Raw genomic sequence first — 23,308 nt, forward strand, 5'->3', positions numbered from 1 at the left:
CACTAACACTTGTTCAGAACAAAAGAAAGCACAGAGCCCCAGATTTGCTGTTGTTCTGGAGAGCTTGCAGAGCACTGGGGAAAGGCAGGCAGAGAATTCCCTGCTAGCACCTTCTCTGTGTCTGGGAAGTAGAAGTGTTCACATTGCTTCGCAGAATTGCCTTTGTGCAGAAAACACTAACACTTGTTCAGAACAAAAGAAAGCACAGAGCCCCAGATTCTATGTTGTCCTGGAGAGCTTGCAGAGCACTGGGGAAAGGCAGGCAGAGAATTCCCTGCTAGCACCTTCTCTGTGCCTGGGCAGCAGAAGTGTTCACATTACTTCGCAAGAATCGCTTTTCTGCAGAAAACAGTAACACTTGTTCAGAACAAAAGAAAGCACAGAGCCCCAGATTTTATGTTGTCCTGGAGAGCTTGCAGAGCACTGGGGAAAGGCAGGCAGAGAATTCCCTGCTAGCACCTTCTCTGTGCCTGGGAAGCAGAAGTGTTCACATTGCTTCGCAGAATCGCTTTTGTGCAGAAAACAGTAACACTTGTTCAGAACAAAAGAAAGAACAGAGCCCCAGATTTGCTGTTGTCCTGGAGAGCTTGCAGAGCACTGGGGAAAGGCAGGCAGAGAATTCCCTGCTAGCACCTTCTCTGTGCCTGGGAAGCAGAAGTGTTCACATTGCTTCGCAGAATCGCTTTTGTGCAGAAAACACTAACACTTGTTCAGAACAAAATAAAGCACAGAGCCCCAGATTTGATGTTGTCCTGGAGAGCTTGCAGAGCACTGGGGAAAGGCAGGCAGAGAATTCCCTGCTAGCACCTTCTCTGTGCCTGGGAAGCAGAAGTGTTCACATTGCTTCGCAGAATCGCTTTTGTGCAGAAACAGTAACACTTGTTCAGAACAAAAGAAAGAACAGAGACGCAGATTTGATGTTGTCCTGGAGAGCTTGCAGAGCACTGGGGAAAGGCAGGCAGAGAATTCCCTGCTAGCAACTTCTCTGTGTCTGGGAAGCAGAAGTGTTCACATTGCTTCGCAGAATCGCTTTTGTGAATAAAACACTAACACTTGTTCAGAACGAAAGAAAGCACAGAGCCCCAGATTTGCTGTTGTCCTGGAGAGCTTGCAGAGCACTGGGGAAAGGCAGGCAGAGAATTCCCTGCTAGCACCTTCTCTGTGCCTGGGAAGCAGAAGTGTTCACATTGCTTCGCAGAATCGCTTTTGTGCAGAAAACAGTAACACTTGTTCAGAACAAAATAAAGCACCGAGCCCCAGATTTGAAGTTGCCGTCGAGAGCTTGCAGAGCACTGGGGAAAGGCAGGCAGAGAATTCCCTGCTAGCACCTTCTCTGTGCCTGGGAAGCAGAAGTGTTCACATTGCTTCGCAGAATCGCTTTTGTGCAGAAAACACTAACACTTGTTCAGAACAAAATAAAGCACAGAGCCCCAGATTTGCTGTTGTCCTGGAGAGCTTGCAGAGCACTGGGGAAAGGCAGGCAGAGAATTCCCTGCTAGCACCTTCTCTGTGCCTGGGAAGCAGAAGTGTTCACATTGCTTCGCAGAATCGCTTTTGTGCAGAAAACACTAACACTTGTTCAGAACAAAATAAAGCACCGAGCCCCAGATTTGAAGTTGCCGTCGAGAGCTTGCAGAGCACTGGGGAAAGGCAGGCAGAGAATTCCCTGCTAGCACCTTCTCTGTGTCTGGGAAGCAGAAGTGTTCACATTGCTTCGCAGAAACGCTTTTCTGTAGAAAACACTAACACTTGTTCAGAACGAAAGAAAGCACAGAGCCCCAGATTTGCTGTTGTCCTGGAGAGCTTGCAGAGCACTGGGGAAAGGCAGGCAGAGAATTCCCTACTAGCACCTTCTCTGTGCCTGCGAAGCAGAAGTGTTCACATTGCTTCGCAGAGTCGCTTTTGTGCAGAAAACACTAACACCTGTTCAGAACGAAAGAAAGCACAGAGCCCCAGATTTTCTGTTCTCCTGGAGAGCTTGCAGAGCACTGGGGAAAGGCAGGCAGAGAATTCCCTGCTAGCACCTTCTCTGTGCCTGGGAAGCAGAAGTGTTCACATTGCTTCGCAGAATCGCTTTTGTGCAGAAAACAGTAACACTTGTTCAGAACAAAAGAAAGAACAGAGCCCCAGATTTGCTGTTGTCCTGGAGAGCTTGCAGAGCACTGGGGAAAGGCAGGCAGAGAAGTCCCTGCTAGCACCTTCTCTGTGCCTGGGAAGCAGAAGTGTTCACATTGCTTCGCAGAATCGCTTTTGTGCAGAAAACACTAACACTTGTTCAGAACGAAATAAAGCACAGAGCCCCAGATTTGCTGTTGTCCTGGAGAGCTTGCAGAGCACTGCGGAAAGGCAGGCAGAGAATTCCCTGCTAGCACCTTCTTTGTGCCTGCGAAGCAGAAGTGTTCACATTGCTTCGCAGAATCGCTTTGGTGCAGAAACAGTAACACTTGTTCAGAACAAAAGAAAGAACAGAGACGCAGATTTGATGTTGTCCTGGAGAGCTTGCAGAGCACTGGGGAAAGGCAGGCAGAGAATTCCCTGCTAGCAACTTCTCTGTGTCTGGGAAGCAGAAGTGTTCACATTGCTTCGCAGAATCGCTTTTCTGCAGAAAACACTAACACTTGTTCAGAACGAAAGAAAGCACAGAGCCCCAGATTTTATGTTGTCCTGGAGAGCTTGCAGAGCACTGGGGAAAGGCAGGCAGAGAATTCCCTGCTAGCACCTTCTCTGTGCCTGGGAAGCAGAAGTGTTCACATGGCTTCGCAGAATCGCCTTTGTGCAGAAAACACTAACACTTGTTCAGAACAAAAGAAAGCACAGAGCCCCAGATTTTATGTTGTCCTGGAGAGCTTGCAGAGCACTGGGGAAAGGCAGGCAGAGAATTCCCTGCTAGCACCTTCTCTGTGCCTGGGAAGCAGAAGTGTTCACATTGCTTCGCAGAATCGCTTTTCTGCAGAAAACACTAACACTTGTTCAGAACAAAAGAAAGCACAGAGCCCCAGATTTGCTGTTGTTCTGGAGAGCTTGCAGAGCACTGGGGAAAGGCAGGCAGAGAATTCCCTGCTAGCACCTTCTCTGTGTCTGGGAAGTAGAAGTGTTCACATTGCTTCGCAGAATTGCCTTTGTGCAGAAAACACTAACACTTGTTCAGAACAAAAGAAAGCACAGAGCCCCAGATTTGCTGTTGTCCTGGAGAGCTTGCAGAGCACTGGGGAAAGGCAGGCAGAGAATTCCCTGCTAGCACCTTCTCTGTGTCTGGGAAGTAGAAGTGTTCACATTGCTTCGCAGAATTGCCTTTGTGCAGAAAACACTAACACTTGTTCAGAACAAAAGAAAGCACAGAGCCTCAGATTTTATGTTGTCCTGGAGAGCTTGCAGAGCACTGGGGAAAGGCAGGCAGAGAATTCCCTGCTAGCACCTTCTCTGTGCCTGGGAAGCAGGAGTGTTCACATTGCTTCGCAGAATCGCTTTTCTGCAGAAAACACTAACACTTGTTCAGAACAAAATAAAGCACAGAGCCCCAGATTTGCTGTTGTCCTGGAGAGCTTGCAGAGCACTGGGGAAAGGCAGGCAGAGAATTCCCTGCTAGCACCTTCTCTGTGTCTGGGAAGTAGAAGTGTTCACATTGCTTCGCAGAATTGCCTTTGTGCAGAAAACACTAACACTTGTTCAGAACAAAAGAAAGCACAGAGCCTCAGATTTTATGTTGTCCTGGAGAGCTTGCAGAGCACTGGGGAAAGGCAGGCAGAGAATTCCCTGCTAGCACCTTCTCTGTGCCTGGGAAGCAGGAGTGTTCACATTGCTTCGCAGAATCGCTTTTCTGCAGAAAACACTAACACTTGTTCAGAACTAAATAAAGCACAGAGCCCCAGATTTGCTGTTGTTCTGGAGAGCTTGCAGAGCACTGGGGAAAGGCAGGCAGAGAATTCCCTGCTAGCACCTTCTCTGTGTCTGGGAAGTAGAAGTGTTCACATTGCTTCGCAGAATTGCCTTTGTGCAGAAAACACTAACACTTGTTCAGAACAAAAGAAAGCACAGAGCCCCAGATTCTATGTTGTCCTGGAGAGCTTGCAGAGCACTGGGGAAAGGCAGGCAGAGAATTCCCTGCTAGCACCTTCTCTGTGCCTGGGCAGCAGAAGTGTTCACATTACTTCGCAAGAATCGCTTTTCTGCAGAAAACAGTAACACTTGTTCAGAACAAAAGAAAGCACAGAGCCCCAGATTTTATGTTGTCCTGGAGAGCTTGCAGAGCACTGGGGAAAGGCAGGCAGAGAATTCCCTGCTAGCACCTTCTCTGTGCCTGGGAAGCAGAAGTGTTCACATTGCTTCGCAGAATCGCTTTTGTGCAGAAAACAGTAACACTTGTTCAGAACAAAAGAAAGAACAGAGCCCCAGATTTGCTGTTGTCCTGGAGAGCTTGCAGAGCACTGGGGAAAGGCAGGCAGAGAATTCCCTGCTAGCACCTTCTCTGTGCCTGGGAAGCAGAAGTGTTCACATTGCTTCGCAGAATCGCTTTTGTGCAGAAAACACTAACACTTGTTCAGAACAAAATAAAGCACAGAGCCCCAGATTTGCTGTTGTCCTGGAGAGCTTGCAGAGCACTGGGGAAAGGCAGGCAGAGAATTCCCTGCTAGCACCTTCTCTGTGCCTGGGAAGCAGAAGTGTTCACATTGCTTCGCAGAATCGCTTTTGTGCAGAAACAGTAACACTTGTTCAGAACAAAAGAAAGAACAGAGACGCAGATTTGATGTTGTCCTGGAGAGCTTGCAGAGCACTGGGGAAAGGCAGGCAGAGAATTCCCTGCTAGCAACTTCTCTGTGTCTGGGAAGCAGAAGTGTTCACATTGCTTCGCAGAATCGCTTTTGTGCAGAAAACAGTAACACTTGTTCAGAACAAAGGAAAGAACAGAGCCCCAGATTTGCTGTTGTCCTGGAGAGCTTGCAGAGCACTGGGGAAAGGCAGGCAGAGAATTCCCTGCTAGCACCTTCTCTGTGCCTGGGAAGCAGAAGTGTTCACATTGCTTCGCAGAATCGCTTTTGTGCAGAAAACACTAACACTTGTTCAGAACAAAATAAAGCACCGAGCCCCAGATTTGAAGTTGCCGTCGAGAGCTTGCAGAGCACTGGGGAAAGGCAGGCAGAGAATTCCCTGCTAGCACCTTCTCTGTGTCTGGGAAGCAGAAGTGTTCACATTGCTTCGCAGAAACGCTTTTCTGTAGAAAACACTAACACTTGTTCAGAACGAAAGAAAGCACAGAGCCCCAGATTTGCTGTTGTCCTGGAGAGCTTGCAGAGCACTGGGGAAAGGCAGGCAGAGAATTCCCTACTAGCACCTTCTCTGTGCCTGCGAAGCAGAAGTGTTCACATTGCTTCGCAGAATCGCTTTTGTGCAGAAAACACTAACACCTGTTCAGAACGAAAGAAAGCACAGAGCCCCAGATTTTCTGTTCTCCTGGAGAGCTTGCAGAGCACTGGGGAAAGGCAGGCAGAGAATTCCCTGCTAGCACCTTCTCTGTGCCTGGGAAGCAGAAGTGTTCACATTGCTTCGCAGAATCGCTTTTGTGCAGAAAACAGTAACACTTGTTCAGAACAAAAGAAAGAACAGAGCCCCAGATTTGCTGTTGTCCTGGAGAGCTTGCAGAGCACTGGGGAAAGGCAGGCAGAGAAGTCCCTGCTAGCACCTTCTCTGTGCCTGGGAAGCAGAAGTGTTCACATTGCTTCGCAGAATCGCTTTTCTGCAGAAAACACTAACACTTGTTCAGAACAAAATAAAGCACAGAGCCCCAGATTTTATGTTGTCCTGGAGAGCTTGCAGAGCACTGGGGAAAGGCAGGCAGAGAATTCCCTGCTAGCACCTTCTCTGTGCCTGGGAAGCAGAAGTGTTCACATGGCTTCGCAGAATCGCTTTTGTGCAGAAAACACTAACACTTGTTCAGAACAAAATAAAGCACAGAGCCCCAGATTTGCTGTTGTCCTGGAGAGCTTGCAGAGCACTGGGGAAAGGCAGGCAGAGAATTCCCTGCTAGCACCTTCTCTGTGCCTGGGAAGCAGAAGTGTTCACATTGCTTCGCAGAAAAGTTTTTCTGTAGAAAACACTAACACTTGTTCAGAACGAAAGAAAGCACAGAGCCCCAGATTTGCTGTTGTCCTGGAGAGCTTGCAGAGCACTGGGGAAAGGCAGGCAGAGAATTCCCTGCTAGCACCTTCTCTGTGCCTGGGAAGCAGAAGTGTTCCCATTGCTTCGCAGAATCGCTTTTGTGCAAAAAACACTAAAAATTTTCAGAACGAAAGAAAGCACAGAGCCCCACATTTTATGTTGTCCTGGAGAGCTTGCAGAGCACTGGGGAAAGGCAGGCAGAGAATTCCCTGCTAGCACCTTCTCTGGGCCTGGGAAGCAGAAGTGTTCACATTGCTTCGCAAAATCGCTTTTGTGCAGAAAACACTAACACTTGTTCAGAACTAAATAAAGCACAGAGCCCCAGATTTGCTGTTGTCCTGGAGAGCTTGCAGAGCACTGCGGAAAGGCAGGCAGAGAATTCCCTGCTAGCACCTTCTCTGTGCCTGCGAAGCAGAAGTGTTCACATTGCTTCGCAGAATCGCTTTTGTGCAGAAACAGTAACACTTGTTCAGAACAAAAGAAAGAACAGAGACGCAGATTTGATGTTGTCCTGGAGAGCTTGCAGAGCACTGGGGAAAGGCAGGCAGAGAATTCCCTGCTAGCAACTTCTCTGTGTCTGGGAAGCAGAAGTGTTCACATTGCTTCGCAGAAACGCTTTTCTGTAGAAAACACTAACACTTGTTCAGAACGAAAGAAAGCACAGAGCCCCAGATTTGCTGTTGTCCTGGAGAGCTTGCAGAGCACTGGGGAAAGGCAGGCAGAGAATTCCCTGCTAGCACCTTCTCTGTGCCTGGGAAGCAGAAGTGTTCCCATTGCTTCGCAGAATCGCTTTTGTGCAGAAAACAGTAACACTTGTTCAGAACAAAATAAAGCACCGAGCCCCAGATTTGAAGTTGCCGTCGAGAGCTTGCAGAGCACTGGGGAAAGGCAGGCAGAGAATTCCCTGCTAGCACCTTCTCTGTGTCTGGGAAGCAGAAGTGTTCACATTGCTTCGCAGAAACGCTTTTCTGTAGAAAACACTAACACTTGTTCAGAACGAAAGAAAGCACAGAGCCCCAGATTTGCTGTTGTCCTGGAGAGCTTGCAGAGCACTGGGGAAAGGCAGGCAGAGAATTCCCTACTAGCACCTTCTCTGTGCCTGGGAAGCAGAAGTGTTCACATTGCTTCGCAGAATCGCTTTTGTGCAGAAAACACTAACACCTGTTCAGAACGAAAGAAAGCACAGAGCCCCAGATTTTCTGTTCTCCTGGAGAGCTTGCAGAGCACTGGGGAAAGGCAGGCAGAGAATTCCCTGCTAGCACCTTCTCTGTGCCTGGGAAGCAGAAGTGTTCACATTGCTTCGCAGAATCGCTTTTGTGCAGAAAACAGTAACACTTGTTCAGAACAAAAGAAAGAACAGAGCCCCAGATTTGCTGTTGTCCTGGAGAGCTTGCAGAGCACTGGGGAAAGGCAGGCAGAGAAGTCCCTGCTAGCACCTTCTCTGTGCCTGGGAAGCAGAAGTGTTCACATTGCTTCGCAGAATCGCTTTTCTGCAGAAAACACTAACACTTGTTCAGAACGAAAGAAAGCACAGAGCCCCAGATTTTATGTTGTCCTGGAGAGCTTGCAGAGCACTGGGGAAAGGCAGGCAGAGAATTCCCTGCTAGCACCTTCTCTGTGCCTGGGAAGCAGAAGTGTTCACATGGCTTCGCAGAATCGCTTTTGTGCAGAAAACACTAACACTTGTTCAGAACAAAATAAAGCACAGAGCCCCAGATTTGCTGTTGTCCTGGAGAGCTTGCAGAGCACTGGGGAAAGGCAGGCAGAGAATTCCCTGCTAGCACCTTCTCTGTGCCTGGGAAGCAGAAGTGTTCACATTGCTTCGCAGAAAAGTTTTTCTGTAGAAAACACTAACACTTGTTCAGAACGAAAGAAAGCACAGAGCCCCAGATTTGCTGTTGTCCTGGAGAGCTTGCAGAGCACTGGGGAAAGGCAGGCAGAGAATTCCCTGCTAGCACCTTCTCTGTGCCTGGGAAGCAGAAGTGTTCCCATTGCTTCGCAGAATCGCTTTTGTGCAAAAAACACTAAAAATTTTCAGAACGAAAGAAAGCACAGAGCCCCACATTTTATGTTGTCCTGGAGAGCTTGCAGAGCACTGGGGAAAGGCAGGCAGAGAATTCCCTGCTAGCACCTTCTCTGGGCCTGGGAAGCAGAAGTGTTCACATTGCTTCGCAAAATCGCTTTTGTGCAGAAAACACTAACACTTGTTCAGAACTAAATAAAGCACAGAGCCCCAGATTTGCTGTTGTCCTGGAGAGCTTGCAGAGCACTGCGGAAAGGCAGGCAGAGAATTCCCTGCTAGCACCTTCTCTGTGCCTGCGAAGCAGAAGTGTTCACATTGCTTCGCAGAATCGCTTTTGTGCAGAAACAGTAACACTTGTTCAGAACAAAAGAAAGAACAGAGACGCAGATTTGATGTTGTCCTGGAGAGCTTGCAGAGCACTGGGGAAAGGCAGGCAGAGAATTCCCTGCTAGCAACTTCTCTGTGTCTGGGAAGCAGAAGTGTTCACATTGCTTCGCAGAAACGCTTTTCTGTAGAAAACACTAACACTTGTTCAGAACGAAAGAAAGCACAGAGCCCCAGATTTGCTGTTGTCCTGGAGAGCTTGCAGAGCACTGGGGAAAGGCAGGCAGAGAATTCCCTGCTAGCACCTTCTCTGTGCCTGGGAAGCAGAAGTGTTCCCATTGCTTCGCAGAATCGCTTTTGTGCAAAAAACACTAAAAATTTTCAGAACGAAAGAAAGCACAGAGCCCCACATTTTATGTTGTCCTGGAGAGCTTGCAGAGCACTGGGGAAAGGCAGGCAGAGAATTCCCTGCTAGCACCTTCTCTGGGCCTGGGAAGCAGAAGTGTTCACATTGCTTCGCAAAATCGCTTTTGTGCAGAAAACACTAACACTTGTTCAGAACTAAATAAAGCACAGAGCCCCAGATTTGCTGTTGTCCTGGAGAGCTTGCAGAGCACTGCGGAAAGGCAGGCAGAGAATTCCCTGCTAGCACCTTCTCTGTGCCTGCGAAGCAGAAGTGTTCACATTGCTTCGCAGAATCGCTTTTGTGCAGAAACAGTAACACTTGTTCAGAACAAAAGAAAGAACAGAGACGCAGATTTGATGTTGTCCTGGAGAGCTTGCAGAGCACTGGGGAAAGGCAGGCAGAGAATTCCCTGCTAGCACCTTCTCTGTGCCTGGGAAGCAGAAGTGTTCACATTGCTTCGCAGAATCGCTTTTGTGCAGAAAACACTAACACTTGTTCAGAATGAAAGAAAGCACAGAGCCCCAGATTTGCTGTTGTCCTGGAGAGCTTGCAGAGCACTGGGGAAAGGCAGGCAGAGAATTCCCTGCTAGCACCTTCTCTGTGCCTGGGAAGCAGAAGTGTTCACATGGCTTCGCAGAATCGCTTTTGTGCAGAAAACACTAACACTTGTTCAGAACAAAATAAAGCACAGAGCCCCAGATTTGCTGTTGTCCTGGAGAGCTTGCAGAGCACTGGGGAAAGGCAGGCAGAGAATTCCCTGCTAGCACCTTCTCTGTGCCTGGGAAGCAGAAGTGTTCCCATTGCTTCGCAGAATCGCTTTTGTGCAAAAAACACTAAAAATTTTCAGAACGAAAGAAAGCACAGAGCCCCACATTTTATGTTGTCCTGGAGAGCTTGCAGAGCACTGGGGAAAGGCAGGCAGAGAATTCCCTGCTAGCACCTTCTCTGGGCCTGGGAAGCAGGAGTGTTCACATTGCTTCGCAAAATCGCTTTTGTGCAGAAAACACTAACACTTGTTCAGAACAAAAGAAAGCACACAGCCTCAGATTTTATGTTGTTCTGGAGAGCTTGCAGAGCACTGGGGAAAGGCAGGCAGAGAATTCCCTGCTAGCACCTTCTCTGTGCCTGGGAAGCAGAAGTGTTTACATTGCTTCGCAGAAGCGCTTTTGTGCAGAAAACAGTAACACTTGTTCAGAAGGAAAGAAAGCACAGAGCCCCAGATTTTATGTTGTCCTGGAGAGCTTGCAGAGCACTGGGGAAAGGCAGGCAGAGAATTCCTTGCTAGCACCTTCTCTGTGCCTGGGAAGCAGAAGTGTTCACATTGCTTCGCAGAATCGCCTTTGTGCAGAAAACACTAACACTTGTTCAGAACAAAAGAAAGCACAGAGCCCCAGATTCTATGTTGTCCTGGAGAGCTTGCAGAGCACTGGGGAAAGGCAGGCAGGGAATTCCCTGCTAGCACCTTCTCTGTGCCTAGGAAGCAGAAGTGTTCACATTGCTTCGCAGAATCGCTTTTGTGCAGAAAACACTAACACTTGTTCAGAACAAAATAAAGCACAGAGCCCCAGATTTGCTGTTGTCCTGGAGAGCTTGCAGAGCACTGGGGAAAGGCAGGCAGAGAATTCCCTGCTAGCACCTTCTCTGTGTCTGGGAAGTAGAAGTGTTCACATTGCTTCGCAGAATTGCCTTTGTGCAGAAAACACTAACACTTGTTCAGAACAAAAGAAAGCACAGAGCCTCAGATTTTATGTTGTCCTGGAGAGCTTGCAGAGCACTGGGGAAAGGCAGGCAGAGAATTCCCTGCTAGCACCTTCTCTGTGCCTGGGAAGCAGAAGTGTTCACATTGCTTCGCAGAATCGCTTTTCTGCAGAAAACACTAACACTTGTTCAGAACAAAAGAAAGCACAGAGCCCCAGATTTGCTGTTGTTCTGGAGAGCTTGCAGAGCACTGGGGAAAGGCAGGCAGGGAATTCCCTGCTAGCACCTTCTCTGTGCCTGGGAAGCAGAAGTGTTCACATTGCTTCGCAGAATCGCTTTGGTGCAGAAAACACTAACACTTGTTCAGAACAAAAGAAAGCACAGAGCCCCAGATTTGCTGTTGTTCTGGAGAGCTTGCAGAGCACTGGGGAAAGGCAGGCAGAGAATTCCCTGCTAGCACCTTCTCTGTGCCTGGGAAGCAGAAGTGTTCACATTGCTTCGCAGAATCGCTTTGGTGCAGAAAACACTAACACTTGTTCAGAACAAAAGAAAGCACAGAGCCCCAGATTTGCTGTTGTTCTGGAGAGCTTGCAGAGCACTGGGGAAAGGCAGGCAGAGAATTCCCTGCTAGCACCTTCTCTGTGCCTGGGAAGCAGAAGTGTTCACATTACTTCGCAGAATCGCTTTTGTGCAGAAAACACTAACACTTGTTCAGAACAAAAGAAAGCACAGAGCCCCAGATTTGCTGTTGTTCTGGAGAGCTTGCAGAGCACTGGGGAAAGGCAGGCAGAGAATTCCCTGCTAGCACCTTCTCTGTGCCTGGGAAGCAGAAGTGTTCACATGGCTTCGCAGAATCGCCTTTGTGCAGAAAACACTAACACTTGTTCAGAACAAAAGAAAGCACAGAGCCCCAGATTTTATGTTGTCCTGGAGAGCTTGCAGAGCACTGGGGAAAGGCAGGCAGAGAATTCCCTGCTAGCACCTTCTCTGTGCCTGGGAAGCAGAAGTGTTCACATTGCTTCGCAGAATCGCTTTTCTGCAGAAAACACTAACACTTGTTCAGAACAAAAGAAAGCACAGAGCCCCAGATTTGCTGTTGTTCTGGAGAGCTTGCAGAGCACTGGGGAAAGGCAGGCAGAGAATTCCCTGCTAGCACCTTCTCTGTGTCTGGGAAGTAGAAGTGTTCACATTGCTTCGCAGAATTGCCTTTGTGCAGAAAACACTAACACTTGTTCAGAACAAAAGAAAGCACAGAGCCCCAGATTTGCTGTTGTCCTGGAGAGCTTGCAGAGCACTGGGGAAAGGCAGGCAGAGAATTCCCTGCTAGCACCTTCTCTGTGTCTGGGAAGTAGAAGTGTTCACATTGCTTCGCAGAATTGCCTTTGTGCAGAAAACACTAACACTTGTTCAGAACAAAAGAAAGCACAGAGCCTCAGATTTTATGTTGTCCTGGAGAGCTTGCAGAGCACTGGGGAAAGGCAGGCAGAGAATTCCCTGCTAGCACCTTCTCTGTGCCTGGGAAGCAGAAGTGTTCACATTGCTTCGCAGAATCGCTTTTCTGCAGAAAACACTAACACTTGTTCAGAACAAAAGAAAGCACAGAGCCCCAGATTTGCTGTTGTTCTGGAGAGCTTGCAGAGCACTGGGGAAAGGCAGGCAGAGAATTCCCTGCTAGCACCTTCTCTGTGCCTGGGAAGCAGGAGTGTTCACATTGCTTCGCAGAATCGCTTTTCTGCAGAAAACACTAACACTTGTTCAGAACAAAAGAAAGCACAGAGCCCCAGATTTGCTGTTGTTCTGGAGAGCTTGCAGAGCACTGGGGAAAGGCAGGCAGAGAATTCCCTGCTAGCACCTTCTCTGTGTCTGGGAAGTAGAAGTGTTCACATTGCTTCGCAGAATTGCCTTTGTGCAGAAAACACTAACACTTGTTCAGAACAAAAGAAAGCACAGAGCCCCAGATTCTATGTTGTCCTGGAGAGCTTGCAGAGCACTGGGGAAAGGCAGGCAGAGAATTCCCTGCTAGCACCTTCTCTGTGCCTGGGCAGCAGAAGTGTTCACATTACTTCGCAAGAATCGCTTTTCTGCAGAAAACAGTAACACTTGTTCAGAACAAAAGAAAGCACAGAGCCCCAGATTTTATGTTGTCCTGGAGAGCTTGCAGAGCACTGGGGAAAGGCAGGCAGAGAATTCCCTGCTAGCACCTTCTCTGTGCCTGGGAAGCAGAAGTGTTCACATTGCTTCGCAGAATCGCTTTTGTGCAGAAAACAGTAACACTTGTTCAGAACAAAAGAAAGAACAGAGCCCCAGATTTGCTGTTGTCCTGGAGAGCTTGCAGAGCACTGGGGAAAGGCAGGCAGAGAATTCCCTGCTAGCACCTTCTCTGTGCCTGGGAAGCAGAAGTGTTCACATTGCTTCGCAGAATCGCTTTTGTGCAGAAAACACTAACACTTGTTCAGAACAAAATAAAGCACAGAGCCCCAGATTTGCTGTTGTCCTGGAGAGCTTGCAGAGCACTGGGGAAAGGCAGGCAGAGAATTCCCTGCTAGCACCTTCTCTGTGCCTGGGAAGCAGAAGTGTTCACATTGCTTCGCAGAATCGCTTTTGTGCAGAAACAGTAACACTTGTTCAGAACAAAAGAAAGAACAGAGACGCAGATTTGATGTTGTCCTGGAGAGCTTGCAGAGCACTGGGGAAAGGCAGGCAGAGAATTCCCTGCTAGCAACTTCTCTGTGTCTGGGAAGAAGAAGTGTTCACATTGCTTCGCAGAATCGCTTTTGTGAATAAAACACTAACACTTGTTCAGAACGAAAGAAAGCACAGAGCCCCAGATTTGCTGTTGTCCTGGAGAGCTTGCAGAGCACTGGGGAAAGGCAGGCAGAGAATTCCCTGCTAGCACCTTCTCTGTGCCTGGGAAGCAGAAGTGTTCACATTGCTTCGCAGAATCGCTTTTGTGCAGAAAACACTAACACTTGTTCAGAACAAAATAAAGCACCGAGCCCCAGATTTGAAGTTGCCGTCGAGAGCTTGCAGAGCACTGGGGAAAGGCAGGCAGAGAATTCCCTGCTAGCACCTTCTCTGTGTCTGGGAAGCAGAAGTGTTCACATTGCTTCGCAGAAACGCTTTTCTGTAGAAAACACTAACACTTGTTCAGAACGAAAGAAAGCACAGAGCCCCAGATTTGCTGTTGTCCTGGAGAGCTTGCAGAGCACTGGGGAAAGGCAGGCAGAGAATTCCCTACTAGCACCTTCTCTGTGCCTGCGAAGCAGAAGTGTTCACATTGCTTCGCAGAATCGCTTTGGTGCAGAAAACACTAACACCTGTTCAGAACGAAAGAAAGCACAGAGCCCCAGATTTTCTGTTCTCCTGGAGAGCTTGCAGAGCACTGGGGAAAGGCAGGCAGAGAATTCCCTGCTAGCACCTTCTCTGTGCCTGGGAAGCAGAAGTGTTCACATTGCTTCGCAGAATCGCTTTTGTGCAGAAAACAGTAACACTTGTTCAGAACAAAAGAAAGAACAGAGCCCCAGATTTGCTGTTGTCCTGGAGAGCTTGCAGAGCACTGGGGAAAGGCAGGCAGAGAAGTCCCTGCTAGCACCTTCTCTGTGCCTGGGAAGCAGAAGTGTTCACATTGCTTCGCAGAATCGCTTTTCTGCAGAAAACACTAACACTTGTTCAGAACAAAATAAAGCACAGAGCCCCAGATTTGCTGTTGTCCTGGAGAGCTTGCAGAGCACTGGGGAAAGGCAGGCAGAGAATTCCCTGCTAGCAACTTCTCTGTGTCTGGGAAGCAGAAGTGTTCACATTGCTTCGCAGAATCGCTTTTCTGCAGAAAACACTAACACTTGTTCAGAACGAAAGAAAGCACAGAGCCCCAGATTTTCTGTTGTCCTGGAGAGCTTGCAGAGCACTGGGGAAAGGCAGGCAGAGAATTCCCTGCTAGCACCTTCTCTGTGCCTGGGAAGCAGAAGTGTTCACATTGCTTCGCAGAATCGCTTTTGTGCAGAAAACAGTAACACTTGTTCAGAATGAAAGAAAGCACAGAGCCCCAGATTTGATGTTGTCCTGGAGAGCTTGCAGAGCACTGGGGAAAGGCAGGCAGAGAATTCCCTGCTAGCACCTTCTCTGTGCCTGGGAAGCAGAAGTGTTCACATGGCTTCGCAGAATCGCTTTTGTGCAGAAAACACTAACACTTGTTCAGAACAAAATAAAGCACAGAGCCCCAGATTTGCTGTTGTCCTGGAGAGCTTGCAGAGCACTGGGGAAAGGCAGGCAGAGAATTCCCTGCTAGCACCTTCTCTGTGCCTGGGAAGCAGAAGTGTTCACATTGCTTCGCAGAATCGCTTTTGTGCAGAAAACACTAACACTTGTTCAGAACAAAATAAAGCACCGAGCCCCAGATTTGAAGTTGCCGTCGAGAGCTTGCAGAGCACTGGGGAAAGGCAGGCAGAGAATTCCCTGCTAGCACCTTCTCTGTGTCTGGGAAGCAGAAGTGTTCACATTGCTTCGCAGAAACGCTTTTCTGTAGAAAACACTAACACTTGTTCAGAACGAAAGAAAGCACAGAGCCCCAGATTTGCTGTTGTCCTGGAGAGCTTGCAGAGCACTGGGGAAAGGCAGGCAGAGAATTCCCTACTAGCACCTTCTCTGTGCCTGCGAAGCAGAAGTGTTCACATTGCTTCGCAGAGTCGCTTTTGTGCAGAAAACACTAACACCTGTTCAGAACGAAAGAAAGCACAGAGCCCCAGATTTTCTGTTCTCCTGGAGAGCTTGCAGAGCACTGGGGAAAGGCAGGCAGAGAATTCCCTGCTAGCACCTTCTCTGTGCCTGGGAAGCAGAAGTGTTCACATTGCTTCGCAGAATCGCTTTTGTGCAGAAAACAGTAACACTTGTTCAGAACAAAAGAAAGAACAGAGCCCCAGATTTGCTGTTGTCCTGGAGAGCTTGCAGAGCACTGGGGAAAGGCAGGCAGAGAAGTCCCTGCTAGCACCTTCTCTGTGCCTGGGAAGCAGAAGTGTTCACATTGCTTCGCAGAATCGCTTTTGTGCAGAAAACACTAACACTTGTTCAGAACGAAATAAAGCACAGAGCCCCAGATTTGCTGTTGTCCTGGAGAGCTTGCAGAGCACTGCGGAAAGGCAGGCAGAGAATTCCCTGCTAGCACCTTCTCTGTGCCTGCGAAGCAGAAGTGTTCACATTGCTTCGCAGAATCGCTTTGGTGCAGAAACAGTAACACTTGTTCAGAACAAAAGAAAGAACAGAGACGCAGATTTGATGTTGTCCTGGAGAGCTTGCAGAGCACTGGGGAAAGGCAGGCAGAGAATTCCCTGCTAGCAACTTCTCTGTGTCTGGGAAGCAGAAGTGTTCACATTGCTTCGCAGAATCGCTTTTCTGCAGAAAACACTAACACTTGTTCAGAACGAAAGAAAGCACAGAGCCCCAGATTTTATGTTGTCCTGGAGAGCTTGCAGAGCACTGGGGAAAGGCAGGCAGAGAATTCCCTGCTAGCACCTTCTCTGTGCCTGGGAAGCAGAAGTGTTCACATGGCTTCGCAGAATCGCCTTTGTGCAGAAAACACTAACACTTGTTCAGAACAAAAGAAAGCACAGAGCCCCAGATTTTATGTTGTCCTGGAGAGCTTGCAGAGCACTGGGGAAAGGCAGGCAGAGAATTCCCTGCTAGCACCTTCTCTGTGCCTGGGAAGCAGAAGTGTTCACATTGCTTCGCAGAATCGCTTTTCTGCAGAAAACACTAACACTTGTTCAGAACAAAAGAAAGCACAGAGCCCCAGATTTGCTGTTGTTCTGGAGAGCTTGCAGAGCACTGGGGAAAGGCAGGCAGAGAATTCCCTGCTAGCACCTTCTCTGTGTCTGGGAAGTAGAAGTGTTCACATTGCTTCGCAGAATTGCCTTTGTGCAGAAAACACTAACACTTGTTCAGAACAAAAGAAAGCACAGAGCCCCAGATTTGCTGTTGTCCTGGAGAGCTTGCAGAGCACTGGGGAAAGGCAGGCAGAGAATTCCCTGCTAGCACCTTCTCTGTGTCTGGGAAGTAGAAGTGTTCACATTGCTTCGCAGAATTGCCTTTGTGCAGAAAACACTAACACTTGTTCAGAACAAAAGAAAGCACAGAGCCTCAGATTTTATGTTGTCCTGGAGAGCTTGCAGAGCACTGGGGAAAGGCAGGCAGAGAATTCCCTGCTAGCACCTTCTCTGTGCCTGGGAAGCAGAAGTGTTCACATTGCTTCGCAGAATCGCTTTTCTGCAGAAAACACTAACACTTGTTCAGAACAAAAGAAAGCACAGAGCCCCAGATTTGCTGTTGTTCTGGAGAGCTTGCAGAGCACTGGGGAAAGGCAGGCAGAGAATTCCCTGCTAGCACCTTCTCTGTGCCTGGGAAGCAGGAGTGTTCACATTGCTTCGCAGAATCGCTTTTCTGCAGAAAACACTAACACTTGTTCAGAACAAAAGAAAGCACAGAGCCCCAGATTTGCTGTTGTTCTGGAGAGCTTGCAGAGCACTGGGGAAAGGCAGGCAGAGAATTCCCTGCTAGCACCTTCTCTGTGTCTGGGAAGTAGAAGTGTTCACATTGCTTCGCAGAATTGCCTTTGTGCAGAAAACACTAACACTTGTTCAGAACAAAAGAAAGCACAGAGCCCCAGATTCTATGTTGTCCTGGAGAGCTTGCAGAGCACTGGGGAAAGGCAGGCAGAGAATTCCCTGCTAGCACCTTCTCTGTGCCTGGGCAGCAGAAGTGTTCACATTACTTCGCAAGAATCGCTTTTCTGCAGAAAACAGTAACACTTGTTCAGAACAAAAGAAAGCACAGAGCCCCAGATTTTATGTTGTCCTGGAGAGCTTGCAGAGCACTGGGGAAAGGCAGGCAGAGAATTCCCTGCTAGCACCTTCTCTGTGCCTGGGAAGCAGAAGTGTTCACATTGCTTCGCAGAATCGCTTTTGTGCAGAAAACAGTAACACTTGTTCAGAACAAAAGAAAGAACAGAGCCCCAGATTTGCTGTTGTCCTGGAGAGCTTGCAGAGCACTGGGGAAAGGCAGGCAGAGAATTCCCTGCTAGCACCTTCTCTGTGCCTGGGAAGCAGAAGTGTTCACATTGCTTCGCAGAATCGCTTTTGTGCAGAAAACACTAACACTTGTTCAGAACAAAATAAAGCACAGAGCCCCAGATTTGCTGTTGTCCTGGAGAGCTTGCAGAGCACTGGGGAAAGGCAGGCAGAGAATTCCCTGCTAGCACCTTCTCTGTGCCTGGGAAGCAGAAGTGTTCCCATTGCTTCGCAGAATCGCTTTTGTGCAAAAAACACTAAAAATTTTCAGAACGAAAGAAAGCACAGAGCCCCACATTTTATGTTGTCCTGGAGAGCTTGCAGAGCACTGGGGAAAGGCAGGCAGAGAATTCCCTGCTAGCACCTTCTCTGGGCCTGGGAAGCAGAAGTGTTCACATTGCTTCGCAAAATCGCTTTTGTGCAGAAAACACTAACACTTGTTCAGAACTAAATAAAGCACAGAGCCCCAGATTTGCTGTTGTCCTGGAGAGCTTGCAGAGCACTGCGGAAAGGCAGGCAGAGAATTCCCTGCTAGCACCTTCTCTGTGCCTGCGAAGCAGAAGTGTTCACATTGCTTCGCAGAATCGCTTTTGTGCAGAAACAGTAACACTTGTTCAGAACAAAAGAAAGAACAGAGACGCAGATTTGATGTTGTCCTGGAGAGCTTGCAGAGCACTGGGGAAAGGCAGGCAGAGAATTCCCTGCTAGCACCTTCTCTGTGCCTGGGAAGCAGAAGTGTTCACATTGCTTCGCAGAATCGCTTTTGTGCAGAAAACACTAACACTTGTTCAGAATGAAAGAAAGCACAGAGCCCCAGATTTGCTGTTGTCCTGGAGAGCTTGCAGAGCACTGGGGAAAGGCAGGCAGAGAATTCCCTGCTAGCACCTTCTCTGTGCCTGGGAAGCAGAAGTGTTCACATGGCTTCGCAGAATCGCTTTTGTGCAGAAAACACTAACACTTGTTCAGAACAAAATAAAGCACAGAGCCCCAGATTTGCTGTTGTCCTGGAGAGCTTGCAGAGCACTGGGGAAAGGCAGGCAGAGAATTCCCTGCTAGCACCTTCTCTGTGCCTGGGAAGCAGAAGTGTTCCCATTGCTTCGCAGAATCGCTTTTGTGCAAAAAACACTAAAAATTTTCAGAACGAAAGAAAGCACAGAGCCCCACATTTTATGTTGTCCTGGAGAGCTTGCAGAGCACTGGGGAAAGGCAGGCAGAGAATTCCCTGCTAGCACCTTCTCTGGGCCTGGGAAGCAGGAGTGTTCACATTGCTTCGCAAAATCGCTTTTGTGCAGAAAACACTAACACTTGTTCAGAACAAAAGAAAGCACACAGCCTCAGATTTTATGTTGTTCTGGAGAGCTTGCAGAGCACTGGGGAAAGGCAGGCAGAGAATTCCCTGCTAGCACCTTCTCTGTGCCTGGGAAGCAGAAGTGTTTACATTGCTTCGCAGAAGCGCTTTTGTGCAGAAAACAGTAACACTTGTTCAGAAGGAAAGAAAGCACAGAGCCCCAGATTTTATGTTGTCCTGGAGAGCTTGCAGAGCACTGGGGAAAGGCAGGCAGAGAATTCCTTGCTAGCACCTTCTCTGTGCCTGGGAAGCAGAAGTGTTCACATTGCTTCGCAGAATCGCCTTTGTGCAGAAAACACTAACACTTGTTCAGAACAAAAGAAAGCACAGAGCCCCAGATTCTATGTTGTCCTGGAGAGCTTGCAGAGCACTGGGGAAAGGCAGGCAGGGAATTCCCTGCTAGCACCTTCTCTGTGCCTAGGAAGCAGAAGTGTTCACATTGCTTCGCAGAATCGCTTTTCTGCAGAAAACACTAACACTTGTTCAGAACAAAAGAAAGCACAGAGCCCCAGATTTGCTGTTGTTCTGGAGAGCTTGCAGAGCACTGGGGAAAGGCAGGCAGAGAATTCCCTGCTAGCACCTTCTCTGTGTCTGGGAAGTAGAAGTGTTCACATTGCTTCGCAGAATTGCCTTTGTGCAGAAAACACTAACACTTGTTCAGAACAAAAGAAAGCACAGAGCCTCAGATTTTATGTTGTCCTGGAGAGCTTGCAGAGCACTGGGGAAAGGCAGGCAGAGAATTCCCTGCTAGCACCTTCTCTGTGCCTGGGAAGCAGAAGTGTTCACATTGCTTCGCAGAATCGCTTTTCTGCAGAAAACACTAACACTTGTTCAGAACAAAAGAAAGCACAGAGCCCCAGATTTGCTGTTGTTCTGGAGAGCTTGCAGAGCACTGGGGAAAGGCAGGCAGGGAATTCCCTGCTAGCACCTTCTCTGTGCCTGGGAAGCAGAAGTGTTCACATTGCTTCGCAGAATCGCTTTGGTGCAGAAAACACTAACACTTGTTCAGAACAAAAGAAAGCACAGAGCCCCAGATTTGCTGTTGTTCTGGAGAGCTTGCAGAGCACTGGGGAAAGGCAGGCAGAGAATTCCCTGCTAGCACCTTCTCTGTGCCTGGGAAGCAGAAGTGTTCACATTGCTTCGCAGAATCGCTTTGGTGCAGAAAACACTAACACTTGTTCAGAACAAAAGAAAGCACAGAGCCCCAGATTTGCTGTTGTTCTGGAGAGCTTGCAGAGCACTGGGGAAAGGCAGGCAGAGAATTCCCTGCTAGCACCTTCTCTGTGCCTGGGAAGCAGAAGTGTTCACATTACTTCGCAGAATCGCTTTTGTGCAGAAAACACTAACACTTGTTCAGAACAAAAGAAAGCACAGAGCCCCAGATTTGCTGTTGTTCTGGAGAGCTTGCAGAGCACTGGGGAAAGGCAGGCAGAGAATTCCCTGCTAGCACCTTCTCTGTGCCTGGGAAGCAGAAGTGTTCACATGGCTTCGCAGAATCGCCTTTGTGCAGAAAACACTAGCACTTGTTCAGAACAAAAGAAAGCACAGAGCCCCAGATTTTATGTTGTCCTGGAGAGCTTGCAGAGCACTGGGGAAAGGCAGGCAGAGAATTCCCTGCTAGCACCTTCTCTGTGCCTGGGAAGCAGAAGTGTTCACATTGCTTCGCAGAATCGCTTTTCTGCAGAAAACACTAACACTTGTTCAGAACAAAAGAAAGCACAGAGCCCCAGATTTGCTGTTGTTCTGGAGAGCTTGCAGAGCACTGGGGAAAGGCAGGCAGAGAATTCCCTGCTAGCACCTTCTCTGTGTCTGGGAAGTAGAAGTGTTCACATTGCTTCGCAGAATTGCCTTTGTGCAGAAAACACTAACACTTGTTCAGAACAAAAGAAAGCACAGAGCCCCAGATTTGCTGTTGTCCTGGAGAGCTTGCAGAGCACTGGGGAAAGGCAGGCAGAGAATTCCCTGCTAGCACCTTCTCTGTGTCTGGGAAGTAGAAGTGTTCACATTGCTTCGCAGAATTGCCTTTGTGCAGAAAACACTAACACTTGTTCAGAACAAAAGAAAGCACAGAGCCTCAGATTTTATGTTGTCCTGGAGAGCTTGCAGAGCACTGGGGAAAGGCAGGCAGAGAATTCCCTGCTAGCACCTTCTCTGTGCCTGGGAAGCAGAAGTGTTCACATTGCTTCGCAGAATCGCTTTTCTGCAGAAAACACTAACACTTGTTCAGAACAAAAGAAAGCACAGAGCCCCAGATTTGCTGTTGTTCTGGAGAGCTTGCAGAGCACTGGGGAAAGGCAGGCAGAGAATTCCCTGCTAGCACCTTCTCTGTGCCTGGGAAGCAGGAGTGTTCACATTGCTTCGCAGAATCGCTTTTCTGCAGAAAACACTAACACTTGTTCAGAACAAAAGAAAGCACAGAGCCCCAGATTTGCTGTTGTTCTGGAGAGCTTGCAGAGCACTGGGGAAAGGCAGGCAGAGAATTCCCTGCTAGCACCTTCTCTGTGTCTGGGAAGTAGAAGTGTTCACATTGCTTCGCAGAATTGCCTTTGTGCAGAAAACACTAACACTTGTTCAGAACAAAAGAAAGCACAGAGCCCCAGATTCTATGTTGTCCTGGAGAGCTTGCAGAGCACTGGGGAAAGGCAGGCAGAGAATTCCCTGCTAGCACCTTCTCTGTGCCTGGGCAGCAGAAGTGTTCACATTACTTCGCAAGAATCGCTTTTGTGCAGAAAACAGTAACACTTGTTCAGAACAAAAGAAAGCACAGAGCCCCAGATTTTATGTTGTCCTGGAGAGCTTGCAGAGCACTGGGGAAAGGCAGGCAGAGAATTCCCTGCTAGCACCTTCTCTGTGCCTGGGAAGCAGAAGTGTTCACATTGCTTCGCAGAATCGCTTTTGTGCAGAAAACAGTAACACTTGTTCAGAACAAAAGAAAGAACAGAGCCCCAGATTTGCTGTTGTCCTGGAGAGCTTGCAGAGCACTGGGGAAAGGCAGGCAGAGAATTCCCTGCTAGCACCTTCTCTGTGCCTGGGAAGCAGAAGTGTTCACATTGCTTCGCAGAATCGCTTTTGTGCAGAAACAGTAACACTTGTTCAGAACAAAAGAAAGAACAGAGACGCAGATTTGATGTTGTCCTGGAGAGCTTGCAGAGCACTGGGGAAAGGCAGGCAGAGAATTCCCTGCTAGCAACTTCTCTGTGTCTGGGAAGAAGAAGTGTTCACATTGCTTCGCAGAATCGCTTTTGTGAATAAAACACTAACACTTGTTCAGAACGAAAGAAAGCACAGAGCCCCAGATTTGCTGTTGTCCTGGAGAGCTTGCAGAGCACTGGGGAAAGGCAGGCAGAGAATTCCCTGCTAGCACCTTCTCTGTGCCTGGGAAGCAGAAGTGTTCACATTGCTTCGCAGAATCGCTTTTGTGCAGAAAACACTAACACTTGTTCAGAACAAAATAAAGCACCGAGCCCCAGATTTGAAGTTGCCGTCGAGAGCTTGCAGAGCACTGGGGAAAGGCAGGCAGAGAATTCCCTGCTAGCACCTTCTCTGTGTCTGGGAAGCAGAAGTGTTCACATTGCTTCGCAGAAACGCTTTTCTGTAGAAAACACTAACACTTGTTCAGAACGAAAGAAAGCACAGAGCCCCAGATTTGCTGTTGTCCTGGAGAGCTTGCAGAGCACTGGGGAAAGGCAGGCAGAGAATTCCCTACTAGCACCTTCTCTGTGCCTGCGAAGCAGAAGTGTTCACATTGCTTCGCAGAATCGCTTTGGTGCAGAAAACACTAACACCTGTTCAGAACAAAAGAAAGCACAGAGCCCCAGATTTTCTGTTCTCCTGGAGAGCTTGCAGAGCACTGGGGAAAGGCAGGCAGAGAATTCCCTGCTAGCACCTTCTCTGTGCCTGGGAAGCAGAAGTGTTCACATTGCTTCGCAGAATCGCTTTTGTGCAGAAAACAGTAACACTTGTTCAGAACAAAAGAAAGAACAGAGCCCCAGATTTGCTGTTGTCCTGGAGAGCTTGCAGAGCACTGGGGAAAGGCAGGCAGAGAAGTCCCTGCTAGCACCTTCTCTGTGCCTGGGAAGCAGAAGTGTTCACATTGCTTCGCAGAATCGCTTTTCTGCAGAAAACACTAACACTTGTTCAGAACAAAATAAAGCACAGAGCCCCAGATTTGCTGTTGTCCTGGAGAGCTTGCAGAGCACTGGGGAAAGGCAGGCAGAGAATTCCCTGCTAGCAACTTCTCTGTGTCTGGGAAGCAGAAGTGTTCACATTGCTTCGCAGAATCGCTTTTCTGCAGAAAACAC

This window comes from Strix aluco, chromosome 15 (assembly GCF_031877795.1).
Source record: "Strix aluco isolate bStrAlu1 chromosome 15, bStrAlu1.hap1, whole genome shotgun sequence".
Lineage (NCBI taxonomy): Eukaryota > Metazoa > Chordata > Aves > Strigiformes > Strigidae > Strix > Strix aluco.